Here is a 12,658-nt window from a genome sequence, read left to right on the forward strand (position 1 = left end):
AACTTCTAGGGTTGGACAATTGAAAAKGTTTCCTGGCTAATTGGAAGTTGGAGAGAGAGCGGGGAGAGGATTTGATTTAGACAKCTGCTTATCTTACTCCTGGTGAGGSTTCCCTGCACASTGARCATATTTATCTTTGTTGGCATCTCTTTTAGTCAGATTCTCAGCCTTGTCTTTTGACAGGCAACAGTGAAATTGTTCTTTTTATCTAAAGGAACATGGGGAATTGTCCAAAAAGAACAAGGAGTAAGCAGTAGTGTCTTCAGTCAGTTGCTCGCACCCGTCCATAGAGAATTTTTGATGTCTCACTTCTCAGAAAGGGCTTGACTTTGGAAATTACTCTTTCCTGTGCTGGCCAAATATCTRTTATTCCAATCCTAAATTCATTTTGAGAAAATGCATATGCTAAGTAAACTTTAAAAACCCCCTAATGAAAACAGCTTAACCTCATAAACCAAAAGCATAATGTATCTGTCACTTCCATCTAGATATCAGAGGTAATTTTGTTTTTTGATGGGAGGAGCTGTTGCCCCCTYAGGAGCAGTATTTTACTATGTTTCAAGAATAAAACCTAAAATCTAATGACAGGCAAGGCTTTGGTGTATTTTCTTGCCCTTTTTGATAGTGAGATTCTGATGTTATACGTGTTGCAAATGTCATGCTGCAAAAGGATTGCCACATCTTTGTGTTATGATGTTTCTACTTTATTGCTTTTTTGCTGCTATTTGCTCACAAGGGATGAATACACTAAGACAAGATGAAAGCACTGAAAGAAAAGTGCAGCTGAAGCTGRCAGATGACAGCTCAGTGCAGTGACTTCCCTGGATGAGAAAGATGCACTCTGCTTCTTCTTGCAAATTCATTTGCAGCTGTGATATACTGTAAGGATTAGGTAGATTTAAATATTAGGTGTCCAGCATCCTAATGGATCATCCTGGTAATGTCTTCCATAAAGGGATGTGTTGGCTTTTATGAACATTCAATGAAACCTTAATTCTTTGTGCTCTTTGGGAAGGACCTCTGAATATCCTTGGTGAACTTCATTTCAGTGAGTTCACTCTTTCTTGTCTTCAGTTGCTTTAGGTACTCCCTTAATCTCWGTAAACTTTACTTAGGAAATGTAATTTACCTTAATGAACCCAAATATCATCCTGTATTTGATGAAAATATCAAATCTCAAGAGAATCTTGGTCAGCAGGATACCAAGATACTTCAAGTGTTGAGGTTCAAAATTATGAACCTGTCAGTTGTATCCTGGTGAGATCCATAGTCACTTAGATTTTCACCTTCAGAGTTACTGAGAATCTTTTTTATTATGCTTAAATGAACTTCAGCCTCCACAAAATAGGACTGAGGATTTTTTTTTGCAAGGGTATGTATTTTTTTGAGATTTCTGCTCCCGCTGCAAAGATTGTTTATGTATTTTGTATCAAGTGATAAATAGAATATGTTTCTCTTTAGGTGAAAAAAAKGTATTTTTAAATGATCTAATTATTATAGTAAAATTTATGTGTTTTCTTTCCTCTTCTTCATCCACTGAATCTTGAATTTTCTCCTATTGCTCATACAAGTTCAGTAGGAATAAAAACTGCTTTCCGGAGGTATTAATAGGATAAAGGAAGGTTTTGAACCCAAATCTGTCATCACCCARAATTCATAGAATCATCAAATGTGCTGAATTATAACAGACCACTCAGTTTCATCGAGTCCAGCTCCTGCCCCTGCACAGGATACCCCCACAATCACAGCACGTGCCTGTTGTCCAGAGTCTTGAACTATTTCAGGCTTGGTGCTGTGACCACTGCCATGGGGTGCTGCAGTGCTCAATCACCYTTTGGGTRWAAAACCTWTTCTTCATATCYGACCAAAACCTTCACTCAAGTCCAAAAAAGAGTACATCCACTGGCTTTCCTAGACCAGCTAGGTGGGTTACTCTTTGAGATCAGGTTCAACAAACAAGGCTTTCCCTTCATAAAGCCGTGTTGGCCRTGACTGATGACTGTGATGAATTGTCTAAAATCAGTCTCTTTCAGCTTTATTTTTGAAGACAAAACTGTCCTTTTCTGGGACAGTTGGGAGAAGGATCAAGTGGAGAATGCCACCCATTGTTACCTCTGGGTCACTGAGAAGGGCAGGATGTCACACCTTTGTCCTTGTCATTTCATGTTGTCTAACACAGTGGGTCACATCCTTGGCATGCAGATTGTTGGGTCTCACTCAGAAGTGCCTAAATCTGCCTGTTTGGTGAAAAAGGCAAGAAGAACCAATGAACTCTGTGTTCTCTGTTTGAAAACTGGACCATCTGGTCAGATAAAAACACAGTGGTCAATGCCATGATAGTAAAGTTGGTGTTTTAGCATTCTATGCATGTGTGAATCTTGTCTTTTAAACAGTCTTTTTGAATTCAAATAAGTCCTAAAGACAGTATTTTAAATTTAAATATTAATCAAGGATCTCTTTTTCTTAGGATCACTGGAACAATTAACATGTTTTCCTGAGTTTTGTAAGGAGCTATTACTTGTACTTTTCAAATTATTATTGATTTTTAAACTCTTCGATGATCATTTGCACTCAGATTGCTTCTAATATAACAAGTCAGTGGTAATACCAACTGATTTTATAAATTTGTTCACACACACAAGCATTTTATTTTGATATCCATGGAAATAGGCTTGATGTTAATATAAAATGTTAAAATAAATCTCTTTGAAGAAGCTTCTGCCATTCAGAAAATCCAAAGAAATAGCAGTGTTTCAGAGTATTCCGCTGGGTAACCGTGYATACTGTATGAAGTTGGCAGAAGATTTCAAAGGGCTAATAAAAATTATATTAGATATACTGCAAATTACTATGAAGAGAAGCAGAGAAGAGATGAATTTCTTAGCTCAGCTTATGAACCTTAAATCCTAAAAAAAAAAAAAATTTCWAAGAAATATGATGTTTCTTGACAAAGAATAAATATTATATTATAGGAAGGTTTTTTCTGTTATTTGATTTTTCTTTTTTTTTTTTTTAGGCCAAGTTGAATAAAATATATTAAATGGGAGGAAAGAGAGAAGACTATCAATGTGCCCTTCAAATATCCTGTTTTCCCCCTCRTGAAAGGATGAGAGCATAAGCCAGACCTGAGGTACCACTGAAATGAGCCAAAATAAAAATTCCATGCACCTCCTCACCTCCTTTATCTGTCTATTCTTCCACATGCAGAGGAAGAACACTTTACCACTTTACTGTACCTGCAGTAATTTGTAGGGAGATAATTTTAGAGGTTCRTATAAATCATAAAAGCAGTGTCCTCACAAACAGTGCTTGCAAAAAGCACTGGTAACATGCCCGACTGAGAGCAATTACCTACAGGCATGCCRTGGGCTTTGTATTTTCAAACCTTTCTGCAGTAAGCGATACTGTGAAGTGAATTAATCTCTCTTTTGTCTTCCCAGTATCAATTAGTGTAAAATAAGGTCCTCTGTTTTCCAGTTCATAACTGTTTCTTCTTGCTTSATTTGTCTGCTCTGACATTTAATAGTCAAAATGTTCTTGAAGCATTTGTGTTCATTCTTGCTGCGTGCAGCGTGCCTTGCTTCTTTCAGAATGGGAGGCTGCTTGTTTTTGTGAGACAGCACTGCACTTTAAAGCTTGCACATAACAGCTATAGACCAGAAGTAGGGCTAAAGGCTAAGCAAAGACAAACAACATGGAAGCAAAAAGCACGCTGGAAAACTTGAATTCCATAAAGAGTCTGATGTCAAACTAGCTTCTCATAACAGCAGGTGCAGTCCTAGAAATCCCTGCAAATAGGGAGGCTGAACCTCATTTTGTTTTATTGAGTAGTAGGAACAATCGCCTTGACATGCAACACAGCCTGAATTCATCAAGTTCAAGTCAACAGTTTAGCCACAAAAGGCCAGTTTGACAAAAGGTTTAGATATTTGATCACAGAATCACTACTCCTTCCCAAAATGTGAAGTTCCATACTTCTATTTGTCTGCCATTTGTCACTAGATGMTAAATATTTTGTATTTAGTGTGTTCACTGGAGTAGGGATTGATATTAAAGCTCACCTCAGGAAGCAAAGCCTCTTAATTGTTGAACTGGGAATTATCATTGTCCCTTTGCTCTGGCTAAGTAAATGGTTGATTATCCATAACTAAATGGACTAGCTTCCAAAAAGAAATATCTTTCACTTCCTCTTTTCTCCCAGTCTCGCCTGAACTATCATCTACTGTTTAAGCACTCTGCTAAAAATTATGCTTAGGTAATTTTGATCTCATGAGAGATGAGAGCTCAGACCTTCCAGCTTCTCTGCAGGGTGCCTTGCTCTTGAGGTGCAGATTAAGACATGTGAGGGAAAWGAGATAGCAGCAGCAGTAGTGACTTAAGAAGTGACATGGAGATGGTCACCCAGCAGTGGAAGGAGTTGTGTCTGWGATTTCAGACTTGAGGGAGGCATCTCCCTCGAGTGCTGGGTAAGGGAACTTATGTCCCAAGAATTACTGCTGATTTTGGAGCTCAAATTCTCTTTAACATTTACAAGTGTCTGCTTTAAAGAAACYTTGGGGTTTGCACTCAACCCACACAGTGCTCTATGGATGACTGTTGCAAGATAATGGCATTGTCTAAATAGAATATCTTAAGCAGAATGCTGATGTCATCTCAGTTTAGATTTATGACAGAAGGCAGAGCACTTCTCTTTCTGAAGTTGTTTACTTGCATTCGTCCTTGTCATACCTTTGACAAATGTTTGAGTTTGCATCTTAAAAGTATTGTGTCTCTACATAAAACACAAAAGGAAGGCACTTACATTTCTCCACTTATTTTTTCCTAAGTGTCCTGGTTTTAGCTGGGGTAGAATTCATTTTCTTCTCAGTTGCTGGCACAGTCTTGTGTTTTGGATTTAGTACAGGGATACTGTTGATACCACACTGATGTTTTCTTTGTTGCTATGTAGTGCATACCCTAAATCAGAGACTTCTCAGTGTCTCRTGCTCTGACAATGAGAGGGTGTGCAAGAAGCAGGGAGGSAGCACGGCCAGGACAGCTGACCCAGACAGGCTAAATGGATGTTCCGTACCATGGAATATCATGTTCTATGTATGAACTGGGGGGAGTTGGGTGGGAGGGGATAATCACTGCTTGGGGATGGGCTGAGCATTGGTGACTGAGTGGTGAGCACTTTTATTGTGCATCACTTAATTTTCCTGGGTTGTATTTCTCTGTCTTTCACCATTATTACTACAATAATAATAATAATAATAATAATAATAATAATAATAATAATAATAATAATAATAATAATAATAGCTATTTTTCAGTTTGTTTCCATTATTAAACTGTTCTTATCTTGACCCACAAGTTGATTCCTTTTTCCAGTACTCCTCTCCATTCCGGCAGGGGTAGGGAGTGAGCGAGTAGCTGCGTGGTACTTAGCTGCCCTCTGAGGTTAAACTATGGCACTCAGAAAGCAGAGCTGTCTTGGGGTGGTGCTTTTTCCACCTGTGGCTTGCCAGTCCATTGGCTGAGAAAAAGGTGAACTACTGTAGCCTTGTTCCCACACTAATCCATTTTGAGCAATGAACCTGGTGAAGGGAGACATTGCAGGAGGATGAAGACTTTTCCTGGCTAATTTTTCTTGGAGAAGTATACCTGCTCAGCCTATTTCTTTGCAGCAACTACAATAGACAACATATGAAGAGGTAACAATCTTTCCTAGTGCCACGTGGCATAGGATTTCACTGGAACATGGGGATGTGTTACTGCATTCCCAGTGCAGTGTTGTGAATATGTGCAAGCATGCAGAGASTCTGCTCAGTGAGTTATTAAGCCTCTTCATCAAATGCATAACAGAATCAGCAAGCTACAAAAATTAGATGTCTGAGTCATAGTTGTCACATTTGCATAGCAGGGATAACAGTACTACTTACAACAGGATGAAAGGTCATAAACATGTCCCATATTTATTTATATATTTTTAGGCAACATAAAATCTAAAATTTGAAATAAACTTTTATTTCTGATTTTTCTGATTTATATTGTCTCTTCCTTCCTTTTCTGCTTTCTTTTTAGTTGCAAGTAGTCTGCAGTTACTAAAAAGAGAGCATAGGAGATGATTCATTTCCAAATAACCACAATAGCAGAAAGAAATCAACTTGAAGTGAAGCTTTCACACTTATCTGTATAATAAACACTTGCAGTTTCTCATCAATTAGTGATTGCAAAAACTAATTTGCAGTAGGATATGGCAGATAGGAAGATGACCTTTAATTTGTAACTAAGATTCTGAATGCTAATAGGCACTGACAATAGAAAGGTGTCCTTTTGGGGTACACTGACATTTGAAGTGATGGAAAAAAATAGTCCCTGCACCCCACCCCTTTAGATGGTAGAAATGATTGTTTATTGAAATTTCTATAATTTCAAACTGTTTAGAATGTATTTTCTCTCTTTGATTTCTCCCTTCTATGAAACATCTGTAGTCCATTAGGTTAAGATCTCTTGTGACCTCTGACGTGTGACTTTGTTGTCCTTGCCTGCAAGAATAAACAGAGTGAAGAAGCATGTGCATTTTTTGCCTGAGGTAAACGGAAGCATATATGGAGGCTGCAAAGGAAAGTTGCATGATAGATGACTAAAAACATGGATATTATAGTTGCATAATTATTTTTTTATGTTCTATGTATTTGAAGTGCTGGAAATGATAGAGTAGTAGTATCCATGTTAGCCCTATTCTTGCCTGGTTTGGATATGCCACCCTTAGCATCATGTTCAAAACTTTTTCTTTTGTCATGCCGTTACCTTTTTTGTACCATAAATCATTTACTCATAAAGAAAATGATGAGAGYAATTTGTCTTTGATATTACTGGAGTAAGTAGGATATAATTCTGCTGAAATCAGTGGAGCTTCACAGCGCAACAGGAACCTGAGGAAAGACTTGTTTGTTATTGTTACCCAGAGGAACAGAATCTGTCTGCTCTGTTGATTTACTYAGACTGCAAGTTCTGGGAGGTGGGAAAGAGCTTCCTTTTGCTATAAGCAAATGTGTAGAGCACCAGGGGAAAGAGACATGGCAAAGGAGGTCACCTGGAAAATATGGAAGCAATTGGTGACAGCCAACATGGCTTCACKAAAGGCAAATCATGCCTGACAAAGCTGTTGGCCTTCTGTGATGGGGTTACAGCAGGGGTAGAAGAGAAAAGCATGACTGACACCATCTATTTGAACTTGTGTAAGCATTTGACACTGTCCCATGACATCCTTCTCACTAAACTGGAGAGAAAGGGATTTGAAAGATCARCCATCTGGTGGGTAAAAGACTGGCTGGATGGTCACAGCCAAGGAGTTGCAGTCTCAGTGTCCAAGTGGAAAGCAGTGACATGTGGCATTCCTCAGGGCTTGGTATTGGAACCAGCACTTTTAATGTCTTTGTCAACAGCATGGACAGTGGGATCGAGTGCASTCTTGGCAWGTTTGCCAGCAACACRGAGCTGTGTGGTGCAGTCGACACACTGGAGGGAAGGGATGGTGTCTGGAGGCACCTTGAGAGGTTTGAGAGGTGGGTCTGTGCAATTCTCATCAAGCTCAACAAGATGAAGTGTGAGGTCCTGCACCTGGGTCAGGRCAATCCCAAGCACAAGTACAGACTGGGAGCTGGATGGATCAAGATTAGCCTCGGGCACAAGGACTTGGGGATGTTTGTGAACAAAAAGCTCAGCATGCTCTTGCAGCCCAGAGAGCGAACAGTGTCCTGTGCTGCATCTAAAGCAGCGTGGCCAGCAGGGAGAGGGAGCTGATTCTCCTTCTCTGCTCTGCTCTTGTGACTCAGTGTCYACCTGGAGTGCTGCCTCCAGGTCTGGGGCCCCCAATCCAAGAAAGGCCTTGACCTGTTGGAATGAGTCAAGAGGAGRACCATGAAGATGATCAAAGGGCTGGAGAAGCTTTGCTATGAGGAAAGTCGCAGAGAATTGAAGTTGTTYAGCCTAGAGAAAAGAGACCTCACAAAAACCTTCCATAACAACCTAAAGGGGACCTACAAGAGAGCTGGAAGGGGACTTTGCACAAGAGAATGCTGTGGTAGGACAAGGGGCAATGGCATTTAGTTGTAGGAGAGCTGGTTTAGGCTAGATAGTTGGGAGAGCTTCTTTACCATAAGGGTGGTGAGGCACTGGAACAGGTTGCCCAGAGAAGCTGTGATGCTCCACCCCTGGAGGAGGAACACCTGGAGGTWTTCAAGGCCAGGCTTGATGGGGCTTTGGGTGACCTGGTCTAGTTAAAAATGTCCCTGCCCATGATGGGGGTTTTGGAACTGATGGTCTTTAAGGTACCTTCCGATCCTGACCATTCTGTGATTCTATGATTCTATGTTTCTAGAGCCTTGGTCTCACAGRACTGGCCTGCCTAGGGCCACACCACTTCATATACACCCATAGCTGATGGTATAGCTGCTGTACAGGGATAGTAAATGAAGCAGGAGGTGGAGGAGCGAAGGAAGGGATGTTGCTTTTTGGCAGAATTTACTGCAGCAGTACTTCAGAAAGAACTTGGGGCACTTGTATTACTGAACAGCTGAGCTAATAGGAGAGAACAGCAAGCTCCTCACTTGTATTTTTGTTAATGTTTCAGTGAATCTGAAGCAAAAGGAAGTTTTAGCCTTCTGGAATAAACTGCCACTGAATTCCCTTTGCTTTTTTTCAGAGTAATATGCTGACATTTCTCACTTCCTGCTGAAGTGTTTATATACTGTCAGATAATTTCTTGGTTCTCTCTTGGAAGCTAGTACAGTTTACTGCGGAGCTGAAGCATTCATTACGTCTTTTATGTGTCTCAGAAGGRTATTACGAAGTTCAATTAACATTTGAGAAGTGTTCTGCAATCCTCAGATGACATGTACAGTGGAAGCACACAAAATGGTTATTACCCATTGAGTGCATGATTTTTGCTGTATTTCTATCTTTCATCAAGTTACTCCTAGGCAGAAGCATTCTTTTCTTGGTTAGGAGGCCACTTGAACTTGTGCAGCAGTACTGGCCAAATATAACATTAGGGGGTGTGAGATTTTGCTGCTCATTGAAATTGCTTACAATTGAAGGCAGAGTGACAAATCATTGTTCAAGACTTCATTTATATAAAAAGCTCAACAATTCTCCATCCCTTACATCTTGTAAGAACCTATGAAKTCATTGTGAAAATAAGCACAAAGGAACGGAAGTCTAGGAGGCAGGAACCACGCTCCTGCTATTGTGAGTGTTTCACCTGCCAGGCATGATTACCTCTGCAGTTCCTTTACCACCTTCTAAGGTCGAGATAGCAGAGTAATTAGAACATGAAATCAGAGTTCAGGTTGTCCTTGTASGTTTGTGCCTTGATATGGCAGATTGTGGGAGGATGGGTTGCCAAAACCTTGACGTTTCATTAGTCCTGGAATGAATCATTTGTGCAGAAGAAAGGCTGAAGTCAGTGTGCCCTCTTTGCTTGAACATAGGTTTTTTATGTTCAAGTATTTTGAGACTGGGTTCAGAGCAGCCCACGATTGACGCTTTCCTGTGGCACACTTGGTCCGTCAGGAAGCCCTTCTGATGGGGCTCCCTAAATGCAAGTGYCCAGGGGAGCATTGTGCCATCAAATGCTGAGTGGGGTTAGGGCAAAAGCACAAAATAGAATGTAGGCAAATGCTTGGGGCCCTTCAGCTGTAATGCAGAAGAGGTAATTGCAGCTGAGGATCCGTCTCTAATGAATAACTCCGCAAGCCAGAGAGGTTATTTCTTCCCTTCCAGGTTCTTCTAACAAAACTTTCCTTTGTTCATGGGTAGCATAAACCTGCAGCAACTTCCAGTTCACTTTTCTTACGGCATCTGCTGTTATTCCAGCCCAAMCATAATGAAATTCCCTTTCCTTCAGGAACTGAAGAGTCCCAGCCCTGAAGGATGTACCGGAGGAATAGACAACACAGCTACAGTGGGGAGAAGTAGTAGTGGCAGAGTGAGAAATGCATTGAATCATGTAAGAGGCATTCTCTCTCCTGAGCAAGACTTTGTCCTTCTGTTTCCTGTGTCCATGTTGGGCCTCAAAATCCCTAACATGGGTGCCTCTGTTAAATGACCAAGTAAAATTATTCTAGTCTTCAATTTCATAAATTTCCAGGGAATAGCTTGCCTATAAGAACATGCCATGACCTCTGCCCTGGGATAARCAAAGCAATAGAATTTGTCAGACTAAGGCAACAGAAGTTTGACTTCAGTTTATCTGTATCTATTTCTTGTCTTCGATAGCATTGTAACAATGAGGATCAGCTTTTTTCTCTGTTGGGTGTAAATTAAAGTAGGTTTTCAGGAATTGTGCCTTTTCAATACCATTARTACAGTACTCTCTTGAATGAATTCTCTTTAGTTTTCCTTTTAAGTTTGTGGTATAATGAAGTTGTTCAAAGTTGTTCCTTTGAAATAGACTCTGGTGCTSTTGTCCCAGCCCTGGAGAGRGGGAAATCCTGAACTGGGGCTGGGCAGTCTGGTTCCAGCTCCTTGCTGGTGGATCTGACAAAATGCATTCAGATCCCAARCTGTGCCCTCACTGCATTAAGAGTGCACTAAAACACCTGCCCAGGTGCCCCTTTGGAGGTGCCAGGGCTGATTCCTCACTTGGTACATATGGACCTAGATTTTCCTCATTGTTTTCCTGTGGTGTTCTATAAGCAGTGCTAGCAAATAAACCAAGATATATCAATCACCATTATCTGTGGTCAGGTATTAGTGAATGATGTGTCTTCTCACCATAAATATCTTTCTATTTTTAACTGTTGTTTTGAACTTTTCTTTGGTAGGATAGAAAAATATGAGTAGAGTAGCTCTATGCAACAGCAGAGACTTTAATTTTTAAAAGAATGAAGGGCTAATTTTGTCTCAATGTGCTATTAGAACTACCCAATATTTTCTGTTTAAAGAATTTGCTCATTCCTTCTAATAGATATTTGCAAGGCAAAGGCGATGAGGCATGATTACCAGATGTTTCCAGTCATCCTGGGGACCAGATTTGTGTCCTGAAGGCTGGAAACCGTTCCCTTTTTTCCAAGGAGGCTTTTAATCCCAGAGCAGTGTTTAAGGATGAACACGTGTGGGTATAATCAATGTTCACTTTATGTGAACTTTAAAATAAAGATTAACCTATATTTCTATTTTTCCCACCTCCTACAAAGACTACCAAACTTGTGAGACTTATTTCTAGTATTAAAAGTAGAAGAAAGAAGAAAGAAGGGTGATGAAAAGAGAAGAAAACCTACCTGTGGAGAGACATAGTATGTATACAGCATGTGTCTTCCTTTGTATGGTCCTCCAGATAGAAGAAAAGCTCAGCTCCATTGCCTCCCTCTGAAATGTCTCTCTAGAAGGACTCTGTAAATGCACTCAGAAGTCTGTATTCCAGATTGAATCTGGGGGCACCAAAAAATAAGTGACTAAGAGGTAATTTACATCTCAAACAACTCTGCAAATGGAGAGCACAGTCTGCCTTCTCAGTCTGACCATACTATTTTAATTTAAAATACCTTATCTTTCTGCCCAAGCRAGGTTTGGATATCATTTAGAAGGCCAGCAGCTAAAGAGCAATTCAGTTTTAAATTGCTTAACAGTGAAAATTTCAATACTTTGCTTGCATCTTTTCCTGTCTCCTTCAAAAGTTACTTGTTCCAGCCTAAATTTCTCAAGCCCACACAGAATCTCTGTCTGAGACACAGAGTAGAAATTCATTCTCTCAGAGAAGCTTACAGTTGTAAAAAATTACTTTAATTTCAGCTGTATAYGAAACCTGACATTTAAAAATTTGCCAAGAAAGAATTTCCAGAAAAAAAAAATCACATGGAGCAAATTTTTACTTTCAAAATACTATTGTTTTCATCTATGATTAATTTTTATGAGTGTCCTCTGCTCTAATTGAAATTTTAAATTGAAAAGTTGAATCAAAATTAGTTTACAGTACAGTCATGGTACTCATGAAATGTTTTAGTTATCCCAGAATCTCCAGTTCAGATACCAAGATCTTTTGTCTCKTTTTATCCTTCCCTACCATGAGATTCACTGTGCCCTTCTCTGCATGGAATGATCTTCTAATTTGGCATCATTGTTTTGGGACTTGSTCTTGTTTCTCCCATTATATTCAAAGGGTTGGACTTACATTTATCAACCAAATGAAATAAATATTCAAGTTCTGACCTTCTCCAGTGCAGGTCCCAGGGCATATCTTATCTTCTGGCTTTTAGATATTAGTACCTTCTCTGTGTCCCAAGGCAACAGAATATTCAARTGTGCATTAACAGCTAAAAAAAGCCAAAACAAAACAAAASCTTTGTGAAATGTGCACCWCTAAATTTGAATTAGAGGGCTCAGTCTTGACAGGGGCTTCCTCAGTGGCCTATTCATACAATGTGAATTTCAGTTCCTTGAACATAGACATTCACTACCATTAAACATATCCTTAAAGTGTTCACCTGGTCTCCTGTGGTGTCTTCAGAAAGTCTTATGTCATTGCCACCATGTGGTGTCCTTAGACAGTACAAAAATCCTGTCCTTTGGGTTTGTTTAAAGTGGATCACATCTGCAGAACTCAGACCACTTCAGGATCAGGGCTGTGTTTGCTTGGAAAAGACAGAATACTATTTATGATTCACAGTACCAC

Source organism: Malurus melanocephalus, unplaced genomic scaffold, assembly GCF_030028575.1.
Source record: "Malurus melanocephalus ecotype Western Australia unplaced genomic scaffold, MMel_1.1 scaffold_43, whole genome shotgun sequence".
Classification (NCBI taxonomy): Eukaryota; Metazoa; Chordata; class Aves; order Passeriformes; family Maluridae; genus Malurus; species Malurus melanocephalus.